The sequence below is a fragment of the Acomys russatus genome, chromosome 23 (genome assembly GCF_903995435.1).
Source record: "Acomys russatus chromosome 23, mAcoRus1.1, whole genome shotgun sequence".
Lineage (NCBI taxonomy): Eukaryota > Metazoa > Chordata > Mammalia > Rodentia > Muridae > Acomys > Acomys russatus.
This window is the reverse complement of record NC_067159.1, coordinates 12,661,716-12,683,682: the sequence shown is the minus strand read 5'-3', so window position 1 is coordinate 12,683,682 and position 21,967 is coordinate 12,661,716. Positions and strand designations below refer to the sequence as shown.

The 21,967-nt window shown below is 39.6% G+C and overlaps 1 protein-coding gene across 6 annotated transcripts in view; it reads left to right on the top strand.

Annotated features, from left to right (window-relative positions):
* Ntng1 (netrin G1) overlaps window positions 1-21,967 on the top strand; it is a 359,418-nt gene that overhangs the window by 241,937 nt on the left and 95,514 nt on the right. The gene's annotated exons all lie outside the window — the stretch shown is intronic.

Genomic DNA, 21,967 nt, shown 5'->3' with positions numbered 1-21,967 from the left:
AAAAAAAAATTCAAAATAACATTTAATGAATTTCAATTTCAACAAAACAATGGTAAAGGAAAGGTTTATTTTTTGTGTGTTATTTTCTAGAGGAAAAGAAAGCCGCCCCCACTGAGGGTACAGATACATAGACTTGCACCTCAGTGTGTTAAGGGAGGAGAGCTTCATTGTAGTGTTAAGAAAGACATGAGAGGAAGATGTTCAGAAGGACCAGCATCCAGTCCACTCCTGTCATCATTCAGGACACAGGAGATTCGATTTGCAACAGAAACTCCTTACAAGGCCATGCCAAATTTCATCTCCTTAATGAACTACAGTTGGCAATTAATAAACTATAATTAAGTAGAATGAATAATTATCCCACTATCTTTTCCCTCAAAAAAATAAAAATAAAAATACAGGAAATTTGCTAATGATCCAGGTCTCTTTCATGATTAATTCCATATACCTCACACTTTTATTCACTCTTCCACTTCTTCCACTTTCTGAAATATGGATCCTCTGTTGCTACTTATACAAAATTGCCTGCCTTTCAAAGCAAAAGCTAATCTCCACCACGAGGTACCATTTCATAGTGATCATCATTTTCTGTCTTTCCTCTTAACCTCACTCAGCTCAGCTGCACGCAGCAGTCATCTTGTACAGTTACACATCTGTGTTTCCCGGGACATCACGTGACTTTTATTATGAAATAAGACAATAATAGCTAACGCATTTGCTCAGCAATATCTTGTGTTGTTGGAAATATCTTAGCGGGGAAAAGTGTAGCCCTTCCCTTATTTTTGCACCCAGGCAATGTCCAATGAAGAAAATAAGATGCAATAGATTACAAACATTTGATTAATGAAACAAGAGGAATCCGTACATGCTTCTGAAACAAACTGCTCCATTTATTTTATTTAAAATGTTATTTAACATTAAAGTATGTTTGAACTCACTGAACACTAATAATGTATTTTTTTAAAAAGTGCCATCATCACATCCACACATATGTTATAATGTTGTTATTATAGCACACACCATTTTGTATTCTGAATTTTCATATTCATTTACTTTAGTTACCTCAGCTCATTATTAAACTTTTGGTCGTTTCCCATTTTCTTTCTAGGTAGTTTTGCCGTGAAAACCTTCAATGACAAAGTCTTTTTGTTCCACTTGAAATATTTCATTCAAATCCACTGAAGAAATAATTTAATGGGTTGAAGCTACATTTCATTGTCTTACTAAGTTGCACCTACACATTTATAATGGGAGTGAGTGACTATTGGCAATCCCCAGCAGGGTGTAGACCAACACTCAAGTGAGTGTAGGAAGCTGGGCCAAAAATTCCTCTATTTTCATCCCCCAAAAAATCATCACAACCCCTTCTTCCTCCTCATATTTATTGAGCCAGTGTACCACACCTGACAAGTGCTAACTGTTCTGAATGCTTATTGAATCTGACAGGCATCATCATATTCCCTAAGCCTTCTGTCCATTGTAGAAAGGCAATTTTCTAAATGCAGCACCTGTAAAGGGTCAATGGGAGACAAACTGACTTTATACCATGCACAGCTATGCATGCTTATTAAAAAAGCATTAGAACAAACATAGAAACATTTGTTTTAAATATATTAGATTTAAAACATTGCTAAAGCTATTTTTACCTACTGGTTTTTAATGGTGACAGGTAGAATATTTAAACTTATCTACAATGGTGTGTGTTAGACCTGTGGCGTGGATTACATTTGTACTACAAAATGCTCACATGAAAGACCACTGAGACTTCTGGTACTGTCTGGACTCCTGGAGTGGAGTTCTTCTATAAAAGTTACTTAGAATGGTTTAGATCAACTCCAGTATCTCATCTTCACCCACTTTTTGTCTCAAAGTGCTAGCCTTGAAGTAGAAAAAAAAATGCTTTCCACAACAAAGAAAATTAATGTTCCCTTGTAATGAAATATACTCAAAGGATTGCCACTCTGGGAATGAAGTTCTGATGGCGCACATCAATTACTTTTTGGAGCACAGGGCCCATGAGAAACAGCTAGATTCCAGAATTTTCAAGGAGTTAAGGGATAATTAAAAAAAAAATGCTCACAGGATATATATATTCACTTGCATATAGGTAAACCAACATAGTTTTTACATATGCATCTTTTACAGTCAATTACCATGTATGATATAGTGATGCCTATAAATATACAAATTCAAATTTAACCATAATATAGGATAGATGGAATCTTCAATGAACTATCATATTTTTTGCATATTTTTGTATGTGCCACTTGGCATGAGATATAATTTGTAACAACCACTTAACATAATCCCTCGCGATCTGGATTCATACAAATTCAAAATCTATTTTAAAGATCTAAAACTACATTCAGTTTATTTTGCTTGGGGGAGGGTAGAATTTTAGCACACCAACGGTATGTTCAAATATTACTTAGTTTGCATCCTTCCATAGAATTAACCAATGTGAAATTAACCTTTCTTGTTTCTCCAGCAGCCATCAACAATTCAACAGATACTCAGCTTTCTTTCGGTTCACACATGCAGGGTGTTCCCCACTGTGTCAAAGGACCTTCTAGTTTTTTCTCTCCAGTAAGCTGATGACAGATAAAGAGTCTGCTACCCTTGTCTATTCTGTGTAACAAAAACAGTTGACACAAGATCTTTTGCAACTCGCCTGGATAATTCTGTTAGTGTAAGGAGAAATAGAAATGTAGCAGGGAGTTAAGTAATATTTTTTGAATGGTATTGAAACCACGTCCACTCAGATGGTAATTTAATCCCTGAAATTTTATACCTCCCACAGGACAAATCGTTCCCTTTTAGAGGCACAGTAGGGAGGAACGTGCAGGGCACCAGCTGGCAGCTATTGCTATGGAACACTACCTACAGAAATGGATTTGAAGTTGCAGGTCATCACTTATATCTCAGAAGACAGTTTTCAGGATGGCATCTGAGCAGATGTAAGGGCACTTTTAATTAAACATAGACCCAAAAATCTGTTGCAAAGTTTGCTATGACATATTCTCTCCAGAGACCTGGGAATTCAGAGCTAAAATTAACTTAAGAACAAAGGGGTGCACAGTCACGGGTGATGTTTCAAAGGACAAAACGTTAACATGATGGAGTCAGGTCTGTAGACACAGCTTCCCTTTGTCCCTTTGTACAAAGAGTGCTCTCTCTCTCTCTCTCTCTCTCTCTCTCTCTCTCTCTCTCTCTCTCTCTCTCTCTCTCGCTCCTCTCTCTCCTCTCTCGATCTCACACACACACACACACACACACACACACACACACACACACAGAGAGAGAGAGAGAGAGAGAGAGAGAGAGAGAGAGAGGTGTTATATATAAAAGCATTTAAAACAAAAGGATGGATTCATACTTCAAATTCTTCCCAAAATATTGACACAAAAGCTACTAGGATAAAATGAAACCCTCCCACACTTTATATAGAGCTTGAAATGATAAAATTAACACATCATGTCTTAGGAATACTTTCTAATTTTTAAAACTTTTTCCCAAGAAATAATATAACATAAGAGTTATACCCAATTTAAGACACTTCACTTCATTTTGCCCATGAAAGTCATGAACCTGTAATTTTCAGTCATTTAGAATCCAATTTTAGTATTCCAAGAAGTCTGTTTCTCAGTAAGTTACTGTACAAAATCTTGATTAAATATTTATAAATTTCCTAAAATGTATGTTGTTCCCTTGATCTATTGAATACATATATATTCATTAGTCTTCCTTTACAAAGGGCTGCTAAGCAGAAATGATGACTTTTATCTGTTTTTCTCTGTGTCTAGCACGCTATGGGTGCTTAATAAATTTTAATGACCTCAAGTCCCTATGATAGATCAGTCCTGTCACACAGACATAATGGGGAAAGAGCTGCACACTGAATGGAGACTTGGCTATTCTAGACTAGTTCCTGTCCCAAACAGGAAGCATACATCTTAACTGCCTCACATTGATTTTCTTTTTATTTTTTTAAAAGACCCTTAAGAAATGGAGGTAGGGGGCAGGAGAAATGGCTCACCATTTAAAACGGCTTGATGCTCTGGCAGAGGACCAGAGTCAGTTCACATCAAATTGTCAAGTGACCCACAATTGCCCGTTAACTCTAATTCCAAGAATCAGAAGTCCTCTTCTGTCCTCCAGACACACACACACACACACACACGCACGCACGCACACACACACACATGCACACACAGACACACACTCACTCACACTCACACAAACATAAAATTAAAGGTAATTAACAATAATACGTAAATGGAAGTGGAGAGAAAACATGCAGACTGGTGGTGACACCTTGACACGTGAACATAAAGTAAAATCTGCTAAGTTTCTGTATTGAATATGCATATTGGTATCTGATGACTGGATGTCAGAATAGGTTCTTGAATCAATCCCACAAGGCGACAGAAGTGACTGCGTAGTGGTGAAACTCACTGAGTGTTCTTTCTTTGGCTGTTTTGTTCCACACTATTCCTGAGACCTGTATGATCATCATCTCAGCCTGATGAATGAGAAAATTGTGATGCGAAAAGTTAAGCAAATTGCCCACCTGGTATACAGTCGTGTCAGGACTCAGCTCCCGGCAGGCTGGAAACATGCATAAACAGTTTATTGAGATGTAATTGACAGGCAATAAACTGCATGTTTGCACTCTACAATTTGAAGTTTCTGACTTATGTACGCCCCAGTGAAATTATCATTTGAGGCACTTTTATGCCTAAAGTATCTTCGCACTCCTGATCAGCTTTCTAGTTTACATTAAGTTTCCTACAGTTTTATATAAGGTCTTTAACTTTTGTGCTTTTATTAAAAAAAAAAACTATCTCATTGATTCTTTGAGAATTACATACAAAATACTTTGACCGTATTCCCACTCTCCCCCTTACCTCCTCTCAGATCTTCCCCTTTCTCCCCACGTCTTCCAGTTTCATGTCCTCCTTTTTACCCTTTCAAAACTAATACACAGTCAAATTTTTGCTGCTCACGTACTTCTTAGTGTGGGGCTATCCACTGAGGCCTGACCTACCAGAGGTTCACGCCGTTAAAAAACAAACAAAATCCAACTATTTCTTTCTCTCCCACCATCTTAGCAGTTTCCAATAGCTCCTTAGCTAAGGGTGGGACTTGATGTGCAACTCCTCCCTCCGTTCTGGGACTTTGTGTGGCTTAATCTTGAGTAGATCTTGTGCACACTGTCACAACTGCTACGAATTCGTATGTACAACGTCCTTGTTGCGTCTGGAAAACACCATTTCCTTGTGGTCATCCGTCTACTCTGGCTCTTCCAGTCTTTCCACCCCATATTGTGCATTGATTCCTGTGCTTGGGTGGTGGGGGTGTGATATAGACATCCCCTGTAAGGCTGAGTCTTCCAAGTCCCTTATTCTCTACACCTTAACCAGTTGTGGGATTCTGTGCTAATCACTGTCTACTGTTAAAAAAAAAAAAAAAAAAAAAAAAGAGCTTCTCTAGCACCCTTGCCTGTAAGGACCCAGGGACTTTTCTGTAGATTAGCTGGATGGCTCAAGGACAGACCCACCTGTGATCCACACAGTTTGGACTCCTCACACTCTGGGATCACCAGCACTGGTATTTTGTAGTTCTCAGTTCGGTTCTTAGGTCGCTGTGCAGTCACTGCTGTCCTGCTGATCAAGCAAGGTGTTAGTTCAGCACTGCCATCTTGGATCACTGCCTTCTGGCAGAGATGCCCTCTGGGAATACAGAGAAAGGGGGTGCAGGCTATCCAGATGAGACCTGATAGGCTGTGGTCAGACAGTGGGGGGTTGGGGGGGAGGACCCAACCTATCAGAGGTCTAGGGGAGGGGAATAGGGCTGAAGAGGGAGAGAGGGTAGGAACAGGAAGATAAGAGCGAGGAGAGTACAATCTGGATGCAATGTTAATAAATTACAATAATATAAAAAAGAAAGACTCATTAATCAATGATATAGTGATAAATCATTATGAATTGGTATAATACTGTCTATTTAATAGCATAATCGTAGTACATTATCCTCTAGGGCCTTTGACCTATCTACCCACATGTTATTTGTCCAATAACAGTGCCAGAAACATGCTCCACCTTGTGATGAGAGCCTTAAGTCTCATCAGAAAGCGGTTGGCTAGTCCCATGACATTCGTGACACTATTGTACCAGTGGGCATAATCCTGGCAAGCTGGTCCTTGTTAAAGCTGGCAGATAGAAAGATATAAAGGATGTAACATTGGGTAAGATTTATGATTGTTTCTCCTCTGGTAGCTCCTGTTGCATCTTCAAGTACTATGAAAGTTGGGATGAAACTTCTAGGCCAGTACCAGTTTGATTCTTCTGTGTCCTAAGACTCAAGCATATGCTTTCTTCAGATTCAGCTAACCAAGATTATCAACCAAATTAACTATGATAAATTGTGCTCCCACCAACATATGTGTTTTTATAATTACATTTTTATTTTGTGTTTGTGCATGTGAGTGCACGCATGGACATACAGGCATAGGCCATATCACGAATGTGGAGGTTCAAGGATAACTTCCAAATGAGAACTCTCTCCTGCCAAGCATGTGAGTCTCAGGGATGGTACCCAACTCATCAGACACTATGTGTATTTTCCTAGTTAGTCATCTTGCTGGTCCCACACTGTGGTTTCTATTAACACTTTAAAAGTGATTAATGGTGCTGGACAGAGTTGGTGCATGCCTTTATTCCCAGTACTCGGGAGGAGAGTTCCAGGACAGCCAAAGCTACACAGAAAAACCTTCTCTCAAAAAAACAAACAAACAAACAAAAAAAAAAAAAAAAAAAAAAAAACAAAACAAAACAAAAAAACCCAAAATGATTAAATGATTCATTTTCTGAGTTTCCATGTAGTGTCTTGATTAAGTATCATTTTAAAAATCTTTAACAATTGTTAAAAATCAGATTTTTTTTCATTTAGTTTTAAGTAAATTAGGGCTAGGGCGATGGCTCAGTGACTAAAACACTTGCCATGCAAGTGTGAAGACTATGTTTCACATCTTCAGAACCTACTTAAGTGGAGGGTGGAAGGGGAGACTTGCCTGTAATTCTAGCACACTAGAAAGCTGGATTAGAGAGACCAGCACATCTAGGCAAGCTCTGGGGTCAGGTGAGAGAACTTGCTTCATTAGAAAGGGGAAAAGCAATTGAGGAAAATTCCTGATGCCTCCACATACATACACACAGGCACCCCCACACACATGTGAACTCACATGTATGATCATGCATGCACACGCACAACACATAAACATGAAAAAGAAAACATACTGTATGACTTGGATTATTTATCTTCTTTGACTGAGAATGTATTCTGAATGTACTTTGTCAACTGTGGGTCTTGCAAATACTTCCTTCCAGACTATAATTTGACATTACTTTCAGTAAACATGGTTCTTTTTTTTCTTTTTCTATTTTTCCATTTGTGTGTGTGTGTGTGTGTGTGTGTGTGTGTGAATGTGTTTGGCACATGTGTGGAATATAATCTTCTTTTGGAGAAAAGATTACGATAACTTTATCAGTTTGTTCCTTATGGGTTGATTATGTTATTGATAATATATTTGCAAATTATTTCCTAACTCGGTGCTATCTATGTTTTCTTCTGATAAATTAATGCTTTGAGGTTTTCATATTTAATTGTATGACTAACTTTTAATTCATTATTCAAATGGTATAGACAGAAGTCCATTTTTATGTGATCAACCATTTTACACCCAATTAGTGTTGGGGAAAACAATTACTCTTCATCTACTGAAATGCCTTTGCATTTTTGTGAAAGATCAGTTGTCCGTGTGTGTGTGTGTGTGTGTGTGTGTGTGTGTGTGTGTGTGTGTGTGTGTGTGTGTGTGTGTATTTCTGGACACTTCTGTTCTCTCATCTGTCTTTACACCAATATCACACTGTTTTAACTAACGCAGCTATGAGTCATGGATCGATGGAGCGTTAGTCTCCAATCTTTGCTCTTTTTGCAGAATTACCTTGGCCATTTTAGGCCTCATATGTCTATGTAGATGTTACAATTCTAGCATGATTGTCAATTTCTAAGAATGAGAGAATGAGAGAGAGAGAGAGAGAGAGAGAGAGAGAGAGAGAGAGAGAGAGAGAGAGAGAAGCATGAGTTTTAAGAAACGTGGTTACATTCCATTCTTTATTTTGTTTCCTTGATCCATTAAATCCTTTATCATTGTTAAATTAACCACTTTTCCCTGGTTATCTTTTTTGGTGTGGAAACCTGCTGTATCTGCCTCACCATCCCATTTCAGCTTCCTTTTCCATTTTAATATGACCTGACCCTTTGGACAACATACATCAATCTTCCTTTCTGATACGTGTCCTAACCAGAGTATTCACAGAATTAACACTTAATATGACTATTAATATGATTAAGTATAAAACTAACATCTTATTTGTTTTCTATTAGTTCCACTCTTGCTCTCCACCTCGTGCCCTTTCACACTCTTTATAGTCGTGAACTTTTTGAGATGCTGCTCTGTGTTCTTTAGCTGCTTCCTTTTTCTTTTGACATTTGGGGATTGCTTTACAGTGTGTCACCAAACCTGTCATTTCCTAGACTAAATTCAGGTGCTGCCATACCATGTCAGGTATAGGCTAGCAAGTTATCCACCATATACGTGATCTCTCTCATCTTTACGTTTTATATCACATGGTAGTCAGCATGGTTTGCACATTCAGCTGCCTTCACTTGATGTGTGTGTGTCCACCTCACGTTCCACCTCTTCCTCTTTCTTCTGCCTCCGAACTTAGAAGACTTCCATTAATCTTTCTTCGTATAGAGTGAAATATTGAAACTTTTAAGTTTTTGAACATATTTTTTATCTTCCCTCATTAAAAAAAAAAGATAATTTATTGAGTAAAGATCTTCCAGTTGACACATTTACTTTTTTAATTTGATTTTCTTTTGCTTCACTGCCTTTTCAGGTGTAATATTCTAAGGAGGTACCTGAGCACAGTGTGTCGTTTCTTCCTTTCTTGCACTTAGGGAGATGTTTGGGACAGCTTTGTGGTGGTTTGTCTACAGAGTTTTGGTATAATATTCTTTATATTTGGAGCTCATCACATTTGACATTTCTAATTCTTGCAGTTTATCACGTTTCTTGAACCTGATAAAAATTAGATTTTTTTTTTTTTTTGGCCTGTTGTTCTCTTTGTCCCTACAGGTTTTCATAACTATGTATCCTGGGTCCCTTGATGCTGGCTCACATTTTACTGACCCTTTCCCCATTTCTCTATTTCATTTTAAAGAGTTTCTATCATGATGCCTATAATTTCACTTTTATTTTATCTTGTTTCTTTCTAATAAAGTTTTCATCTGTCTTGAATTTTTTCCCTTAAGTTTTTATTATGATTTTCAATTTATGTTACATGGGACTTTTCTGTTTTAGATGGAGGCTCTCTGTGTACCCGCTGGATGGCCCAGAACTCAATATGTAGACCAGACTGTCTTTGAATTTACAACTATTTGCCTGTCTCTGTCTCCCCTTACTGGAAGTAAAGGCGAGTGCCACTACATCTGTCCCTGGGTGAAAACTTTTAATATGATTGTAGGCATGATACCTAGAGTGAAATCTACTAGATAAGTTCTGGGTTTTCTTCTTCCTTGAAACCTCCCATCCTCTCTCGCTATTTCTCAGATTTCACCATGAACACATGTGAGGATTCTTCTCTACCCTTTCTTCATGACCCCATGTCTGTCCATCCCAACCTACCTGAGGAGTGCCTTACCTACCCTTAAATTATTATAACTGCTGCCCATTTGCCCACATTTAGCATACCCTCAATCAGAACAACATGCCAGACAAGAGACCTGGGTCTTCAGCTCTGCCAGGGGAGCCTGGAGATAAGTAGAACCTGTCCCCCAGCCCACTCTGCTATATTAGAAGGGGCTGATCAAGCTTCTAGTTACACACTTGCTCTCCCAATTGAGAGTTCCCTAAAATAAGTAACTGAATTGTACAGCACTTAGCTGAAAGGGTGAGGGACACTGAAGAACTACACAGAAAAAAAAGTGATGAATATTACTATGCAGTGGCTATTTCCCAGGAAGCTTTGTCCAGTACCAATGTGGAGAGGCTTCTCTCTGAACACCTGGGGAGGTATCCAGGCACTACCACTTGACACACAATGGCTTCCTTACTCTTTAGCTACAGAGACATAGTAAAACCTCTGTGATACTGTCAAAGTCCACCAAATGTCCAGCATCCAGATTGTTGGGAAAATTGTGTTTCTGCAAGGAATAGTCTCCCTCCTATCCAGAGCATGAGACATTCGTATGTGAATAGAATTGCTCTATCCAATGGAATGCTTCCTCAACTCTTTCCCTCCCTCCATCACACCGGCTCCAAAGCCTAGGACAAGCAGTAGGCACGAAGCTTAGCCTGACTCCTCTTCCAAACATTTTCCCCAAGAAGAAGAGACAACACAGCCATACTCTTTTTGTCACAGTCTCTCCCAATCTCCTATGATCAAGTGCTATAGGGAAAATATGTGTGTTTATTTCCCATCGGTGGGTGGGAATGTTTGGGATCCTCAGAAATTCACGTCTTCAAATCATCTCCGCCCCTGGGAGAGAGAGAGAGAGAGAGAGAGAGAGAGAGAGAGAGAGAGAGAGAGAGAGAGAGAGAGAGAGAGAGAATTTATATGACTAACGAGAAAACTAACCAGTTCAAACAGAAAGATTTCATTTGCCTCTGGGTTATTCCCATAGGTATGTCTTTCATAAGAAGAAGGAATACTGGTTTGTATTATCACATGGATGAGAAGTTCACCAAAGCATCTTTTCTAGAACAATTCTATCCCACATATCAGATCCTTTGTTGATATTTCTGACAGAGCTAGCAGATGGCTTTTATAGAATTAAGTAATATTAAATAGTTTATTAACTAAGTGAATATCCTCATTGAATGTTAATGCTTACTTTGAAAATACAAACAGAAAGTGAATGATTTTGCATGCTTATAATGTGAGAGACAAGGATGGGTGGGTGCAACCAAAGGAAATGCAAAACCATGCCTGAAGTGCTGTGGCTTCTGATATAGTGCCATAGAAACCCACAGTGCTTCTCCAGGTAAGATAACACAAATTAACAGCGGACCCATACCACAATCCAAGCCCAGAACACTGCCTGTGACCTTAGGGAAGGCTTCTAATGAAGTGAAAAACAGAGGGCATAACCAGGGAGGACATGTCCAGAGATTAAGCTAGGTGAGCGCTTTAAGGCAAAAAGTCCTTCCTGCAGGGGTGATCAGAATGAAAAACCTAATAATCCAAATATGATTATCCACAGATTCAGAAACCAGGAAGAATATACATTTAATTCTGTTTGAAGGGAAAATTCAATTCTGGAATAGAAAAGATGGAGAAACAACCTTGGACTAGAGTCACAACTCGGGGTGGGATGCATAAGGTCTTCAAACGGGATCCAGCACTGATGGTTGGCCAGTGTCAGAGACACAGAAAGAGTGTCAGAAGGGGAGTAAAGCCTAGCTGACAAGGATCATAGTTCAGACCGCCCAGAGATAGAGAGACTGGGACGGCACTGTGGAAGGTGTCTTGATAGCTTTAAACCCGCAGCAGCACCTGTTCCACGGGCTCTGTCTGATGGCTGTGCGGGCAGTCTGCCTGCTTCCTGGCAGGGTCCTGACACCAATCAATGATGACCACACAGACCCACACATTGAGCAGAGGCCGCTCTGTCGGGCAGGTTCCCTGTCAGCCTCGCATTTCCCTCTTTGTCATAAAGCTCTTGTGTTTACCAGGGCATTAAATATAACCCTGCAATAGAAAAATCCTCATTTTCATGCTTGAAATACATTATCTAATAGCCGTTTCTATTTGACTTTTACTACATGCCTTTCATTTCTCTAAGTGAGGTAATTGACCTTTACTTTGCTACCCTGTGGATTAAAAGGCTACACTGTGCTCTGCATTTGATATTTCCAGTCCTGCAGGAGAAGCAATTTCCATTTTCTTTTGTTGTAGACTGCTCTTCTGGAGGACCCTCAAGTGAAGGCGAACCTCAAGGCCCAGAACTACATTGTGACCATTATTGGCACCATCATATGGCTTTTATTAGGAAATCCTCAGGTTACTTCCGTTGTATGGTCATGTCAGTATACTCCTAAAGACTGTGGGTCTCTTGGACTTCCAGAACCTTCTGCCTTAGTTTCATATGAGTTATGGTCACTTCTGGGAATCTGAGATCAATAGCATCTTTCAGATTTGATTCAATTTTACTATTGTGTCTGACTTACAGTGTGTGTGCAAAAAAGTATTAGAGCTGATGGAAATAGAGTTAAAAAGTGGTGTTAGACACAGTGTGTGAACAACAGTACTAGAGTTGACAAGGGTATAGAACTCCTGTGTCAGGAAACTGTCCCTCTGAAAGCAAAGGTGTTATGGAAACTTCTGCATGTCAAGATTTTGGAAGCCTTGATGTCTGGGCTTTGTTAGCCATTCATCTTAAAACTAAAATAATGACATAACAGTGAAGATCAAGTTAACGGCAGGGATGCTAAAGATGGAAGACATGGTTTGAAAAGACTCAAGGAGAACAATTGTTCTGCCTTATATGATTATGAGATTGCCCAGTTTCGCGCAGATAAGAAAACAGAGATCCAAGTGATAGAGCAACAAGAAAAGGGAACCATGATTCTGCAGAACACTTTTGATTTTCTTCAAGGAAAAAAATTCTTCATCTCTCTCCTCTTTTACTAAATGGCTTTGATAATCCTTCAAATCCAGAATAGAAATGTTTGGCAACAAGCACAGGACCAAAATAAAATCAATTTTTATGTTCTTGGAGGAAAGAAAAAAAAGTTGTCTTACTTTAATGTAGTTAATGGAAGAGAAGGGGAGGGAAGACTGGTGGTTGCTGCTGAGCACCAAGCCTCCTTAGGAAATGTAGTCTGGCTTTATATTCCCCAGCATGCAGACCATTTAGGGCTTAAGTTTGGGGTTTGGGGCTATTCTATTGCTGATTTTCTGTTTACTTACCCCATAAAATGGATCAGTTATTCCTGCCTGTCTGTTTTTTATAAAGCTGTTGTAGTTATGAAATGGGCAACCATTAGGAAATGTATTCTTACAAATGGAGTTTTCAAAATACACCGAAATAACAGAACAGGATAGTTTCTTGTAATTATTTCTCTCAACTTGCATTTTTGCATTTCCACAGTAAAGGAATGGATTTAGGTAATTCTTCCAATAAATGTTTAGTAGTTCTTCCCACCAGGCATCAATGAAACCCCTGTTCATGAGATGCAAGTTTAGGCCTGAATATCAGAGTTCATATCTCTTTTCTCTAAGATATGCTGTTTGATGAAAAGCAATAAGGCCCTCTGTTTTGTAAGCATCCTACAATCACAGTCTCATAGATGATAAATGTCTGACAAATGTTCAGAACAACTCCTGGTGATAACTTGTGGATATGACAGTTTGTTGCGCACCTGCTTATGTGTTATTTGTGGTGGCATGTGACACCTAACCTCAGTCAGAAGACACACAGGTGAGGGTCTAGCTTCAGAGAAACATAGCCACAGACTGAAGAGTAAATGCTTTAAAAAATGATCAAGGATGAACTTCAATGGAAGGCTCCCCAACTCCAAATCAGCATCCCAATCTTTACCTTTAAATGGTCATTTCATTCCACAAAGGAAAAAGAGGAAAAAGAAAGGAAATCTAAGTGTCACCTAACATCAGGCTAAGGAAGGCTTAGAAACTGTCTAGCTCATCTGATGACTGCCTCCTACTGATCAATGTTTCTCTGTTCACTGATGCTAAACCCTTCCCAGAACAGCCTGGTTGTCCATCACACTTTTCTTCAGGTTCCTGTCCTGGCCGCTCTGGCGTCAGTGCTCCGAAGTAGTGTAACGAGCCTAACTGAGTCTGTCTAGAGCTGGGAGGGACCCAGAGAAATGAAATGACTTATTCTTCCCTGTGCTTGTCAGAATCATTTGGTTGCTAGAAAAGCAATTTAAGGTGTTTTGAACAAAATAGACAGGAAGCAGTCTGATTCACAAAAGCAGAAATCCAAGACTGTGCTAGGTTCGGGCAGGCCAGCACTCAGGAAATACGGAGTTTGCAGCACATGGTCCCGACTCTTGTTTTGCCGTCTCGTCTATCTTTACTTTCCGCTAGGATTTTCCAGTGCCTTGGAGAACTTCCAAACTTACCTTCCACAAATGTAATACTAGTGTAAGAAAAAAAAAAAAAAAAAAAAAAAGACACTGTCCAATGACATCAGCAGGGACGCCAGGGTCAACGCCAACAGCGACTTGAACATATTCTCAGGCTTCCGTTAGTACTTTTCACAAGGAGATGAAACAAGTTTGCTGGGTAAACCTGGATTTTCTGCTGTTCTCTGGAGCTAGAGGTTGGAATTTTCTACCTAAATGTACCATGATAATAAGAAAAGGTTGGGCCAGAAGTTTTGGTTACAAAGAGGAAGCTGAAGACTTATCGATAGTTTATACATGAATTATGGCTAAAATGTTGCCATAAGGCGAGGTCAGTGAATCAGTCAGTATGGGACATTTGTCAAACTTGGAACAAATCCCTCACACCTCAGAGAAATTATTCCCAGAAAGTTTGCCTAGCAGCTATTTTAACCATCTTTCCATTATCATAACAAAATTCCCAGTAGTGTTAACTTAAAAAGAGAATGTATTTGGTTGGTTTGTTGCTTGGTTTTGGTTTGTTTTCAGGACAATGTCTCTCTGTGTAGCCATGGCTATCCTGAAACATGCTTTGTAGACTAGGCTGGCCACAAACTCAGAGGTCTGCCTGCCTCTGCCTCCTGAGTGCAGGGATCAAAAGTGTGAGCCACCACCCCCAGCTTTATTTGCAATAATAGTTTTGGACTTTGCTGTTCTAGATCAATTGTCTCTATTGTATTGGCCTAAGAGGAGGAGGTAGTTCATCATGGATGAGTGTGTATAGGAACAGACTTTTTACCTCTTGTCTATAACAAAGAAGGGAAGGAAGGAAGGAAGGAAGGAAGGAAGGAAGGAAAGAAGGAAGGACCAATGTCCCTCTACTCTGTTTGAAGGTATGGTGTTGATGGTCTCTTCCTAAAGAATACACCCACTTTTCAACACCCATATCCTAAAGAGAAGTCTTACATGAGCCTGTAGACAGCATTCAAGTAGACTTGCTCAAACAGAATTAGCCAGTGTTAGCAATTGAACCCAGGTTCAATTTTAGAGCAAATAAATTTTTGGGAAAATTTTAAACAAAGAGAGATTGGAAAACAAATCTGTACCAAGAAGACCTTGATCCTACTCTGTGACTGTTCACCCAGGTACAGCTCCAAGACCTTCATCCCACTTCAGGACTTTGGGCATATGTCACTTGAATCTGAAGTCTGACTTTGACCCATGTTAAATTAGATAAAATTGTTGTATACACTAAAATATTCTCACACATGTAGTATTGACTCCTCTTCTGAGTACTTAACTATGAGAGGGAGCTATAGACTGATTGATTACAGTGATATTGATAAATGCAATGGCCATATACTAGTGGTGTTTTCTTGAACTATTTCATAGTTCATTGATATTCTTAATTCTGTCACAACTGTGTTTGTTCCTTTGCTTTATAATCTGTGATTCTAATTTTGGCACAGTTTGGGTCATTGGCCATGAGGTAAGATGAGTTTCTTATAGCTGGAGTTGAAACATCAATTGCAAAGTAGGATCAGGTTCTTATTGGTGCAGGATTTCCCCCTCTTTCTTTGTGTTTGACTTATTTGATTATTTGGTTTTGTCTTTATCTTTTGTTTGGTAATTTGTTTTTGCCTTTACAGCTTTACCTTTTCTAGAGGTTAATAAAACTAGGCCACCAAATACAGGGACTAAAGAACAGTCTCTTCTAGGTACACACTTTTTTAAAAACCTGGATATTATCTTATTTTTCAGGAAGGAAGAATTAGAAGAAACATATTTCCCCCAATTTTCCATACCACCCATGGGAATCTACTTCAATTTCCTCTCAAAATTTCAGTCAAAACTAAAGTACAGAATAAGGCTGACGAAGTGGGTGCTATTCTTTCACACAGAACTGGCTTTTCAGACTTTTTCCCATACAGCTATTTATCTAGCCTGCTCCATCTAATCTAACGCTCATATAACCACTTGGTCTTGTTTTTGGAGACCAAGTAGACACATTAAAGAGCTGCCTGCACCTAGGTATTCCCAATGTGACTCTATGAAAAGAATATACAATGATGTAGGAGTTGATGATGTGGAGAAACATCCCGAATGCATCAGACGCCCTTCTAGCTGCTGAGACTGTTGGATATGGTCTTCACAGCAAACCTGTGTTACAGGGTGTAAGTAGTCCCATGGGGTAACCAGCAGGTTCGTGGCAAAACATGAATGTGAGTTCATCAAACTCCTCTTTCTCTAGAGTCCAGGCACCTAGTACCACACTGCCTTACCTCTTGCAAAGCCTAGCTGCTTGAATGCTGGCATCTGTATCTCTGGAACTGGAGACCCAACATTAGGCACATCATTTCTACCAAGCACCAGGGGTCATCTATTAATTACAACTTGTTTTAATTTAACAAGGTGTTTACTTGCCAGTCCAGAACAGAGAAGAGTGTCAACCTAGACCATAGGACTCGTCTTGTCTTATCTTTTACTTTGGGATAACCTTTAGCCATATGCTCATGAGTTTAGTGTCAGATCGCACTGTACCATCACTTCTCTGCACCAGTCTCAGACAGTGCATTATCTGAAATATATAAGCTCCTATTTTTAATTTTACAGTCATGGCACTTTACCCTTGCTAGCTAGCTTAGAAATAGAAAAAAAGAAAAGGGCTATTTTTAATATCACTTAAAATAACCAGCAGCTTAGTGAATCATGTAATCAGATAATTCACTGTAAGCAAGTTTAGGGCCTCAAGTAAGACTTAAATAAAAATTGTAAAAGGTTTTTAAGATGCAAGGTGGCTAACTCACTTTACTAAGTACAAAAAAGACGTGTCCTTGTTCTGTCACTCTGGAGGCAAGCAAATATATAGATGGTCAAAAAAATCAAAGTGTCTGCGAAGAACTAATCTAGAGCTTCAGTTTTGTTTTATATCCCCCAAAGAAAACTATAGCTGCCATCGCTTTTGCTTCTAAAGCAAGTCTGTGAGAATCATTTTGTAAAACTTATTCTCAAAAAAATAGAGCTGAGAAGATGAGTGGCCCCACTAGCCAGGGCCCTGATCAGTACTCAAGAGCCTTGTGGCAGAAGAACCTTTTAGAACTGGATGGAAGGCAGTGCCCGTGACTTTCAGAAGTAATACCTACATTCTTGGCTCCTGCTATAGTTCAGATATCCAAATACAAACCCATTGTTCCAGTGTCTTTTGGTGTTTCATCCATATGCAGCTGATTTCAAAAAGGTTATTACTAGCAACTTCCTACTTCAACTTGCACTTTAGATATTGTATAATTTGGAAAAGTTACATCCAGTGATAAGCTACGCTCAAGTCTGTTATTAAATTGAGAAGTGGATAGGAAGATCCCAGATGATTCGGGTCCCTTAGGAGCATGATCCATCCAGACAAGTGATTAATAATGGTGGTGGTGGTGGCGGTAACAATATTTTATGTTTACTAAGTGCTTGCCACTTACATGTGCAGAGATAGGCTGGCATGTGCTTATGATAAGCATGCCTGTAACAAGTCCGATGTTTCTTTCTTGCTTCTTTCAGTTGACAGGCAGTTGTTCCAGGCTTCATCAATTTTCTCTCATTGTAGTTGAGCCTATCAGAGATCCAGGGTTCCTTACCCTACCTTACCCTACTCTACCCTACCCTATCCTACCCTCATCCCTGATATTTCTGTTTTCTAGTAATACAAACCTGAGAAAGCCTTTATTATAAGGACCTATGGAAGACACTTACCACAGCAGTGTTTTGTTTTTGTTTTTGTTGTTGTTTTGTTGGTAGGAAGAGATTGTTTTTGTATGGAGAGAGAGAGAGAGAGACAGACAGACAGACAGACAGACAGAGACAGACACAGACACAGACACAGACACAGACAGAGAGAGACACAGAGACGCAGAGACAGTGAGAGAACAACCAGAAGCAAGCAGGAGGCAGGAAGAAGGGATGCCTCAGACACAGGGAGGGAGAGAGAAGCCCAGGCTGAGCACCACTGCAGCTTTATTCTTCACTTTCCTTCAACAGTAGAGGTTGTTCCTCTGATGGCTGAAAGTGAACTCATCATCTGACACATAGAGACAATATGGAGTCATTCGCCTAAGACACAATTCCATCATGGTTAAATAGACCCATATTGTCATTTTATGGTCTGTGTTCTGTGTATGTCTCCTGTTCCCTACTCAATAGATCGTATGTGCCTCTTTTTTAATACCTTCACGCTTCCCCAGGTTGCTTCATGCATGGTGTCATAATACTTACAGAATGAGTTGATGGCCCAATTGGTAGTAGGCACAGTAAATATAGAAATATTAATATTTAAAAGGTACTCACTAGGGCTTTTGTGGTTGGTAGTAATAGCTAGCATGCATTTATTTTGTTTAGTCTCTACAAGAGTTCTTTGAAACACATCTATTTGCTGTGTGTGATTTACTGATGAAATAACTGAAGCTGGACTATACTTTGAAGAAAGAAGCCCTCTTATAATTAAGAGCAAGGCTCTGGAGGCAGGCTGTCCATGCTCAGAATTACTGCTCCTTTTGGCCTGAGTTTTTTTTTTTTTTTTTTTTTTTTTTACATATATAACCCCTTACTATTCAATTACATCACCTGTAGTTGTTAGTGCCAAACTCTTGGGGGTTACGATGAGGTTTGTATAAAATGGTGTGGCATCTACAAAAACCATTTGTACAATGCCATGGGCTGGGGAGTATTCAGTCTACATTAGCTCCATATCATTGTTTATGTGTTAAATTAATCATCTGTATTATTTTGTTTTTGTTTTCTGTGACAAAATACCAAATGAAAGCAACTTGGAAAGAGAGTTTATTCTGGGTCAAAATTTGAAAGTACATTCCATCACATGACAGGGGTGTGTGTGTGGCTGTTCATCACATTACAACAAGACAGGAAGCAGAGAGTGGGTATGGTGGCACTCAGCTCCATTCTTCTGTTACAGTCAGACAAGGACCTCAGCCCATGAGATGCTGCCACCCACATTTAAGGTGGCTCTTCTGGTCTAGAGACTTCCTCACCAAACATGGGCAAAGGCTTGTTTTCATTGTGATTTTTAAACCCCATCAAGCTAATAATCAGGATGTACCATCAATTCATCGATGGCTTCATAGCAAGTAGGTGACAAAGTCAGCCTGTGGATTCACATTTTCAAATGTGAACACAAGAAAACAGAATCTGGAAGTTCCTGTGTTACAAGTGCCATTTCAAACAACCTACTGAGATGAGAGTCAGAAATTCACATGGAAAAGGGAGAAGAGATAAGGAGCTGCAGAGGGGAAAAAAAAGCATAATTGACTCATTGTCTCTGATTGTTTATCTATTTTAAAATATATTTATAATTCCCCCAATATCAATGCTGACACATTTTCTTCTTTTTTTTTATTAATTTATTCTTGTTACATCTCAATGCTTATCCCCTCCCTTGTATCCTCCCATTCTTTCCTCCCTCCCCTTTTCCCCTTATTCCCCTCCCCTATGACTGTTCCTGAGGGGGACTTCCTCCCCCTGTATATGATCATAGGGTATCAAGTCTCTTCTTGGTAACCAGCTGTCCTTCCTCTGAGTGCCACCAGGTCTCCCCCTCCAGGGGACATGGTCAAATATGAGGGCGCAGAGGTCCCGCTCAAACTAAGGCACCAGCCAAAGACAATATGGGCAGTAAACTTTAAACCCCTACCCAGATCTAGCCAAAGGGCAGAACATTCTCCACAGTTGAGTGGAGAGTGGGATATAACTTTCTCATGTGCTGACACATTTTCTTAAACCATTTATATAACCAAGGGTAATCCAAAGTAGAAATTGTAACGAAAGGCAGATCCAGGTCAGGTCTGGAATGGCTGAATCACACCTTTGTATAGCTTTCAGGGAGGGGAGTTGAGGCTGAGTCTATGAAGCAAAATCTCACATGTAAATAAAGTCTTATATGTGGAAATTATACAAAAGCATATGACTTTGTGTAGAACCCCACAGTGCTAGGGTCCTACTCTTTGTCTGGAATACCTGTGAAGTGTGAACTCTGTTTACTTCATAATGAATCCTTCCAGAGGAAAATACAGATAAACCCACAACCTGCAAGACATAACCTAGCCCTGATTTCTGTTTTACCTTTTAGATAGAAAGTTTCCCCCTTGTCCCAGTGTCTCTACTGGAAACATTTCTAATAGACTATACAGACCTCTGGCTGGCAGGAAATTCTGGCCCAGAATAGATATATTAAGTTATAAAAAAAATGGGCAGACTGCATGGGTTTTTCATACCTACTGGCAGGTGGCACAGAACTAAACGTTGGAGCGATTTTATAAGCAAGATTAAATTGACTCATGACAGCTGGTCACTAAAATACAGGAAGTACAGACCTGGTTGAAAGCAAGAACACGCTGGTGTTCATTAAGTTTGGAGCACAGAGTAGAGCTTATTTTTGTTTAAAAGTCTGAAAGAGAAGCTCTTATTTGACAGTGTCTGGTATTTGTCACTTGCAAACAAATAGATCTTGAGGTAGATGCAATTTCATTAGTTCTATCTGCGGCACCATTATGTGAGTTTTCTACATGTAAACAACACCAGTGAATGGGCTCAGCTCTTCAGAGCATCAGACGTTTGTTTGACTATTAGCGAAGACTTAGATCTCTACCTGTACAGTCCTTCTTGTGCCTGAGACAGTGCACGTGGGACCATGGAAATGAATAAGCAATCTGTCAGAGACAAGTGGGATGGATCAGAAATCTGCCCTCCACCCATCGCAAGGCCAGAGGTCATGACATCAAGAATTGAGAGCAATCTCCCAACACTGAAATCCATTTTTATTTATTTTTTTACCTTTAGAGGAAAAGTCACTCTAGTTGTCAGGGGCTCTAAATAAAGGAGTTTAGCTTCTGATTGGAATGGGAGTGATGAGAATAAAGTGAGCTGTGGAAATGGAAAGGGGGCTGGTTCCAAATATGGCCAGAGCCTCGGTGTCCCTGCATGGACTTCCAACACTCAGCTCTTGAACATCCCTGTCACAAAGACTGGAAAGGACAGCTGGAAATCCACCCAAGGGTCATCAGATTTAGTTCTGGGGACATATAAGTATTATCCAGGGCCAAAATAAGACTCTACCAAGCTCCTGCCAAACCAAGGTTGCCTTCCCAAAATGAAGACTTGAAGATAAAAGACATAGGCTCAACAATGATTACCCTATACCATACTGGGCTTCCTCTCCCTTGGCTGTGTCCTTTCCCTAGATCTTTCAGGAACATTATAGAATAGCTCTCAGGTCCAATTTCAGTCATCTGGCAAATCCTCAAGAGTTTCCATTAAAATTAAATTGGGTTTATAAGAAATAATCCTTTTTGCCAAATAAGGAGGGAGGTTATATTTTTATTTTTTGCAACTAATAACAAGGCATGTGGCAGTTTTTTAGGATACGTCATATAAAGCATTTGATCTGACCCAATGCCTTTGCTGTGCTATACATGGTAGGACAGGCACATGAAGTTTCTACCTTCAGGGAGTTTCCTTATTTTCTAGTCAATTGTTTAATCATCTAATGCCATTTGCTCAGCTATAATGTGTCAAGCAACTTGCTGTATGCTGAGTTTCTTGCAATAAATAGGTAGACATGACTGCTGCATCTCAGTGAAGGCCACAGCAGAAAAGCAACTGAAACGCAACTGGTATCTGTTGTAGAGACATCATGGGATTCATGTAGATGCACAGAAGATAAGCATTCTACAGGGGGGGAGGGGCGGTTTAGTTAGCTGGTTGACAAGT